Source organism: Ornithorhynchus anatinus, chromosome 3 (genome assembly GCF_004115215.2).
Source record: "Ornithorhynchus anatinus isolate Pmale09 chromosome 3, mOrnAna1.pri.v4, whole genome shotgun sequence".
NCBI lineage: Eukaryota > Metazoa > Chordata > Mammalia > Monotremata > Ornithorhynchidae > Ornithorhynchus > Ornithorhynchus anatinus.
Window position 1 is genome coordinate 6,593,187 of NC_041730.1, and position 8,166 is coordinate 6,601,352.

Genomic DNA, 8,166 nt, shown 5'->3' on the forward strand with positions numbered 1-8,166 from the left:
CTCCTCCAAGAGGCCTTCCCAGACTCAGCTTCCCCGTTCCCTCTGCTCCCTCTGCTCCCTCTCTGCTCCCCCCTTCACCTCCCCTCAGCTAAGCCCCCTTTTCCCCTTGTTTCCCTCTGCTCCTCCCCCTCTCCCTTCCCCTCAGCACTGTACTCATTTGTATATATTTTTATTACCCTATTTATTTTGTTAATGAGGTGTACATCCCCTTGATCCTATTTATCATGATGATGTCTTGTTTTTGTTTCGTTCTGTTTTGCTCTGCCGCCTGTCTCCCCTGATTAGACGGTGAGCCCATCATTGGGCAAAGATTGTCTCTATCTGTTGCCGAACTGTCCATTCTAAGCGCTTAGTACAGTGCTCTGCACATAGTAAGCGCTCAATAAATACTATTGAATGAACTTGAGTTCTTTGTACCTCAGTTATTGCATCTGCAAAATGGGGACTAAGACTGTGAGCCGCATGTGGGACAGGGTCTCTGTCCAACCCCATTTGCTCTACCCACCCCAGCGCTCAGTACAGTGGCTGGCACATAGTAAGCGTTTAACGAAGCGTTTGTGGAGCAGCGTGGCTTAGGGGAAAGAGCACGGACTCGGGAGTCAGAGGTCCACTTTCAGGTTCTGAAATGGGCCTGTGGCCAAGCGTTCCTATTCTTAGCTCCGTCATCTTGAGTAAGTCCAGTTCCCCTCTCTGGGCAGTAATTTCCCACTCTGAAACTTTGATCCCTTTCTCAATCAATCGGCTAATCAATGGCATTTATCAAGCGCTTACTGCTTGCAGATTAGCGGACTAAGCACTCGGGAGAGTACAATACAACTGAATTTGAAGAGTGCTTGACCCATAGTAAGCACTTAACAAATATGATTAAAAAAAAGAGTTGGTGGACGTGTCCCCTGCCCACAACCAGCTCATAGTCTAGAGGGAGAAAGTATCCATCAAGTGCCCCAGGCTCCTTAAAGAAGCAGCGTGGCCTAATAGTAATAATACTAATAATTATGGTATTTGTTAAACACTTACTATGTGCCAAGCACTAAGCGCAGGGCTGGATTCAAGCAAATCAGGTTGGACACAGTCCCTGTCCCACGAGGGCTGACAGTCTCAATCCCCATTTTACAATTTTAGAGAAGCAGCGTGGCTCAGTGGAAAGAACCCGGGCTTGGGAGTCAGAGGTCATGGGTTTGAATCCCGGCTCCGCCACTTGGCAGCTGTGTGACTGCGGGCCAGTCACTTCACTTCTCCGTGCCTCAGTTCCCTCATCTGTAAAATGGGGATGAAGACTGTGAGCCTCACATGGGACAACCTGATTACCTTGTATTTACCCCAGCGCTTAGAACAGAGCTCTGCACATAGTAAGTGCCTAACAAATACCAACATTATTATTATTATAACAAGTGAGATAACTGAGGCACAGAGAAGTGAAGTGACTTGCCTAAGGTCACACAGCAGACGAGTGGCGGAGCCGGAATTAGAACCCATGACCTTCTGACTTCCAGGCCTGTGCTCTACCCATTAAGCCATGCTGTCTAATGGTCTTAGCATGGGCCTGGGAGTCAGAGGACTTGGGTTCTAATCCCTACTCTGTCACTTGCCAGCTGTGTGACCTTGGGAAAAGTCACTTCACTTCTCTGTGCCCCAGTTCTCTCATCTGTAAAATGGGGATTAAATACCTGTTCTCTCTCCTACTTAGACCGTGAGCCCCATGCAGAAGGGGGACTGTGTCTGACTTCATTAATTTGTACCGACCCCTGCACTTAGAACATTTTTGGGGGCACCTAATAAGGACTTAACAAATACCATAAAAACAAAGAAACAAAAAAAAAAACCCTGGTCTTCTGTCTCTAATTCACTCTTGAGTAGAAAGATGGATGTCATCATCACCATCATCGACATTATCATCGTTATCAGCAGCAGCAACTGCAGTGTATTTTTGAGGCCCAGCTCGTATTTCTCCATCACTTCTGAGAAAAGCACTGTGTTAAATGCCATCTTTCCCCCTGCCACTGAAGGACCCCACTCTCGGCATGTTCCGGGGCTGGACCAGCTCATAATAGGCAGGGAATGTATCTGTTCATTGGTTTTGTTTTTTGCATTCTCCTAAGTGCTTAACACAGTTGCACAGAATAAGAGCTCAATAAATAGGACTGAATGAATGAAAAGCTGATCCCATACACACTCAGTCTCCTCCATCCCTGACTTTGAGCCTATTGTGTATTTGTTCATGTTGTGTTTTAACAATAATAATAATCATAATAATGGTATTGTTAAGTGCTTACTATGTATCAAGCACTTCTCTAAGCAGTGGGGTAGATATAAGGTAATCAGGTTGTCCCACGTGGGGCTTATAGATGAGGCCACTGAGGCCCAGAGAAGTGAAGTCACTTGCCCAAAGTCACACGGCCGACAAGCATCAGAGCCGGGATTAGAACCGACGACCTCTGACTCCCAAGCCCGGGCTCTTGCCCCTAAGCCACGCTGCTTCTCATCTTTCATATTGCTGCTTTTAATGTTTCATCAGTCCCGACGGGTCTGTCTCCAATCTCTTCTCCCCGCCTGAAGTCTTAGATTGTGAGCCTATGGTAGAGGGAGTGTTGAATTCCCGCCTGTGTATTCTCTCCCAACGCTTAACATTGTGTTCTGCACCCAGAAAGTGGTGAGCACATGATTATCTCAGTGAGATAGGTTTGTCTGGCTGCCTCCTGAGAGGACAGGGGCCATCTGGAAGCTCTACAGAAGGAATGAAAGATCAGATCTTAAACTCCTGGATACAACTCCGTCTCCTTCATATCCTACAGACCACCACTCTCCCTGTCTTCAAAGTCCTCCTAAAATCTTCTCCAAGAAATCTTCCCTAGTTCTTTTTTCCCAAACCTATTCCCTCTTCCTTCCTATCTTTTACCTTTGGATCTGTATAAGTACTTAGATACTCACCCGGACTCTCGCCCCACAGAACTGGCGTACATTTCCTCATTCTCTGCCCCTTCCCCTATCTGTAATTTATTTTAATGTCTGTAAGCTTCTTGAGAGCAGGGATGAGTCGAACTAACTCTATTATACTACATTTTCCCAAGCATTTGGTACAGTGTTCTGCCCACAGGAAGTACTCAGTGAATATCATTGGCTGATCGATCGATTAAAGGATCGGGTTTGGAAAGTTTGTGCCGGTAAATGATTTCCCAGAGCTCTGAAAGTCGAGGACTGAAGGAGGTCAAGCAGTACAATCTTAAAGAAAGCTTCCAAGTGAGATTCTATCCTCTCATCTCTCTGAGAGTGAGGGTGAGGGAAGAGAACACAAGTCTAAAGAGCAAAGATCAGTTCTTCCGCCATAACAAAGGAAGTCAGTCTGGCAGAGTTTGGATAGACTGTTTTCTAACCTTCTTGCTCCTTCCTCATTCTCTCTGGGATCTCATCCACTCCATGCCTTCAGCTACCCTCTTCGTGTCCCTGAAAAATAATAGTATTTGTTAAGCACTTACTTTGTGTCAGGCACTTTACTAAAGCGCTGGAGTGGATACAAGTAAATCGAGTTGGACCCAGTTACTGTCCCATGTGGGGCTCACAGTTTCAATCCTCATTTTCCAGATGAGGTAACTGGGGCCCAGAGAAGTGAAGTGACTTGCCCAAGGTCACACAGCAGACACGCGCGGGAGCCTGAATTAGAACCCATAACCTTCTGACTCCCAGGCCCGAGCTCTGTCCACTTTGCCATGCTTCTCCCGAGTCTGCATCCTTTACAGTCTCACATTTCTTTCCTCTTCCAGGACATCTCCACATGGATGACCTGCCAACAATTTTAACTCCTCCTCTTTCCTTCTAAACCCTCTTCTTCTCCCAACTTTTTCATCATGGTAGTACAGTGTTTAGCACATAGTAAGTGCTTAACAATCACAATTCCCCACCATCCTCCCTGCCCCAGAAGACCACAAACTTAGTATCAATTTTGAGTCCTCTCTGGCCTCCCAAACTGTCTCTAAATCCTGCTGGTTTTTCCTCTCCCAATCTTTCCCAGATCTGCTCCTTCCACTCCACCCTGATGGGCCACCTCAAACCACCTCCTCCAGGAAACATTTCCAGAGTAATCCCTACCTCCCTGACCAGATCTTCCAATTAGTCACCCATAACTACTTTCCTTTGCTTGGCACTCCCTCATCCCTAAAATCCACCAAACCGCAACCCTCCCCACCTTCGAAGCTTTCCGAAAAAGCCATCTTCTCTTAGAGGCTAATCCCCACCTCCCTGGATTGCCATCAGCCAAAGAAGTGGTTATCCATTTATTCAATTTTGCCTTACTTTTTTGTTTCCATATTTATCTGTACCTTTCCTCTTAGTCCTAATAGTATTTGTTTCACACCTACTATGTGTAAAGCATTGTACTGACCTCTAGAAAGGAATACACTGCTGAGAATTAGACACGGTCCCTAGCCCCTGAGTGGTTGCAATATCCATCAATTGATCAATGAATGATATTTATTATTAGTAGTAGTACTAATTAGTACTACTACTACTAATAATAACAATGGCATTTGTTAAGCATTTACTATGGGCCAGGCACTGTACTAAGTCCTGGATAATAATTTGGGTATTTAAGTGTTTACTATGTGCCAGTCACTGTACTAAGCGCTGGGATAGGTACAAGCAAATCGGGTTGGACACAGTCCCTGTCCCACCTTGGGCTCACAGTCTCCATCCCCATTTTACAGATGAGGTCACTGAGGCTCAGAGAAGTAAAGTGACTTGCTACTATCTAAAGAGCACAGCATTAAAACCACAAAAGAGTTGGTAGACATGTTACCTGCCCACCGGGAGCAATAGCATTTATTGTTTACTGTGGGCAGACACTGGGAAAAATCACACCCATGAGAGTTTGTGTGTTTGTTTTATGGAACTTGTTAAGCTTACTATGTGTCAAACCCTGTCCAAAGCCAAACAGCCTAACAAAGGGCTTATTTCTATTCTGTGTGAATGGTCTGTACCTGCCTGGCTCCCCATTAAACAGTAAGCTTCTTGAATCTTCTACTTCTATTGTACGTTCCCAACTCCTTACACAATAGGTTCTCAATAAATACTAATTATTGACTGACTGGTTGGAACCAGGTAGGGCTAGCCTGGGGAAGCTTCGCGGAAGAAGTGAAGCGTGGGGAGAATGGAAGGGAGCAACATTATGAGGGGGGAAGGGCATTCCAGGAATGGGGAAAGGCATCTGTAATAACTCGGAGGGAATGATAAACTGGTTGGGTTGGCAGGAATGGGCAGCGTGGCTTAATGGAAAGAGCCTGGACTTGGGAGTAAAAAGTCGTGGGTTCTAATCCCGGCTCTGCCACTTGTCAGCTGTGTGACTTTGGGCAAGTCACTTCACTTCTCTGGGCTTCAGTTACCTCATCTGGAAAATGGGGATTAAGAATGTGAGCCCCACGTGGGACAACCTGCTTACCTTCTATCTACCCCAGCACTTAGAACAGTGCTTGGCACATAGTAAGCGCTTAACAAATGCCATCATTATCATTATTAATGATCAGGGCCAGAGAGAACTTGGGTTACAGGGGAAAGTGAATGTGTAGTCAAAGACCTTGTGAATGAAATGTTTATTATTATTTTTATGATATCTGTTAAGTGCTACTTGAAGAAACTGAGCACAGAAAAGTGAAGTGACTTGCCCAAGGTCACAGAGCAGACAAGTGAAGAAGCCGGGATTAGAACCCAGGTCCTCTGATTCCCAGGTCCAGGTTCTAGGCCCTGCTGCTTCTTAATATATGGACGTACGGCTCCCCTGTTTTTTTTACTGAGGAGTGGCAGAAGACACAGCCATGAGAGAGCCTAAGGGACAGCGCTCAAATAACACTTTTCAATCCATCAGTCGTATTTATTGAGAGCTTACTGGCCCACATCCTGGAGAAAGCACCCCGACTTTAGAATTGGAAGATTCCTTCAATCGTATTTATTTATAGAGCACTGTACTAAGCGATTTGGAGAGTACAACATAATAATAAACAGATACATTCCCTGCCTACAGCAAGCTTACAGTTCGGGGGGGAGACAGACATTAATATAAATAAATAAATGACAGATATGTACATAAATGCTGTGGGGCTGGGAGGGGGAAGGGCAAAGGGAGTAAGTCAGGGTGACGCAGAAGGGAATGGGAGATGAGGAAAAGAGGGGCTTAGTCAGGGAAGGCTTCTTGGAGGAGATGGACCTTCAATAAGGCTTTAAACGGGGGGAGAGTAAGACGGTAAGAGATTAAGACATAAGACTCCCCCCGCCCGCTTACTACTGTTAAGGGGGTCATTTTCAGGCTTCTCAGGGATGCTGTCAAGACCAATAATAATAACAGTGATGATGAAAATTGTGATTGTTAAGCACTTACTATGTGCTAAACACGATACCACGCACTGGGGTAGATCCAAGATAAGCAGATCCGGACTCAGTCCTCGTCCACAGGGGGCTCACAGTCTAAGGTGGGGGGTGGGGTTGGGGGAAGAGATATCATTCCCATTTTACAGATGAGGAAACTGAGGGCCAGAGACATTATGGGAGCTGCTCAAGGTCACCCGGCAGGCAAATGTTGGAGCTGGGATTAGAACCCACGCTCTTTCCACTAGGCCTCAATGCATCCACTGGTTTGCGGGCGAGAAGCCCCGGCCCAGAAGTTGCCGTGAGGCTTAAGGGAAATGGGGAGAAGGAAAGGTGCCCCATCCTTTCTACTCCCATCATCATCTACCCAAGGGAAGAGAGAGGCCACTCTGACCCCTTTCCCCCGACCCTGACCTCCAATGGCCGGGCAAGGAAATGTGAGTGGTTCTGCTGTCCCAGATTTTGGCCTTCAATTGAAAGGGGCATCAAAAGAAGAGGGGGGAGAGAGATGAGCTAATCTGAGCTTTTTGGCCCCATTTCCCGGGAACGTAATTGGCTGAGGTACATCTGGGACCCGCTCCATTTCAGGAAACCCGGTTATGGTCGCTGGTGGGGAGTTCAATCTATTCAGGAGCTGAAATACCCAGTTAACCGCTTCCTGTCTCATGGTCGGGAGGCAGCCCAACTGGGCTAAGAACTCCCCTCACCTCAGACCACCTGATCCCTGCAAGCGCTCGCTCGTAATCCTGCAGGAGAGGTCTTTGCCTGCAAGTCCCAGTCAAGCAATCAATCAATCAATTTAGATTTATTGAGTGCTTATTGAGTGCAGAGCCCTGTACTAAGGGGAGAGTAATAATAACAATAATTAATAATAATAGTAATTATTATTATGGCATTTGCTAAGCACTTACTATGTGCCAAGCACTTTTCTAACTGCTAGGGTAGATACCAGGTAATCAGCCTGTCCCACGTGGGGCTCACCGTCTTAATCTCCATTTTACAGTTGAGGTAACTGAGACCCAGAGAAGTTAAGTGACTTGCCCAAGGTCACACAGCAGACAAGTGGCGGAGCCGGGATTAGAACCCACATCCTCTGACTCCCAAGCCCGGCTCTTGCCACATTCCCTGCCCATAACGAGCTTACGGCCTAGAGGTGGAGACAGACATTAATACGAGTAAAACAGTGATCAGGTTGAACCCAGTCTTTGTCCCAAATGGGGTGCAGAATCAAACATCATAAAGTCCTTTCACTTCTTCCTTTTTCTGGGGTGAGGCTTCACACGATCTTCTCTTCCGATGAGCTCACCTCCTCTGGGAGGCCTTCCCAGACTAAGCCCCCCCTTTCCTCTGCCCCTCTTCCCCTCCCCGTCGCCCCGACTCCCTCCCTCTGTTCTACCCCCCTCCCCACCCCACAGCACTTGTGTATATATGTACATATTTATTTTATTAATGAGGTGTATGTATCCACGATTCTATTCATTTATATTGATGCTATCTACTTGTTTTGATGTCTGTCTCCCCCCTTCTAGACTGTGAGCCCGTTGTTGGGGAGGGATTGTCTCTACCTGTTGCTGAATTGTACTTTCCAAGTGCTCAGAGCAGTGCTCCGCACACAGTAAGTGCTCAATAAATAAAACTGACTGACTGAATGAATGAATGACAAATCTCCCATTTAATGCCAACTTCCCACCCCGACCTAAAATCAGTGGTGTTTATTAAGCTCTTACTAAGTGCAGATCGCCGCTCTAAAAGCTTGGGAAAGGATAATACAACCAGGTCGTTAGGTACGCTCCCTGCTTATCATCTGGCCGCACACAA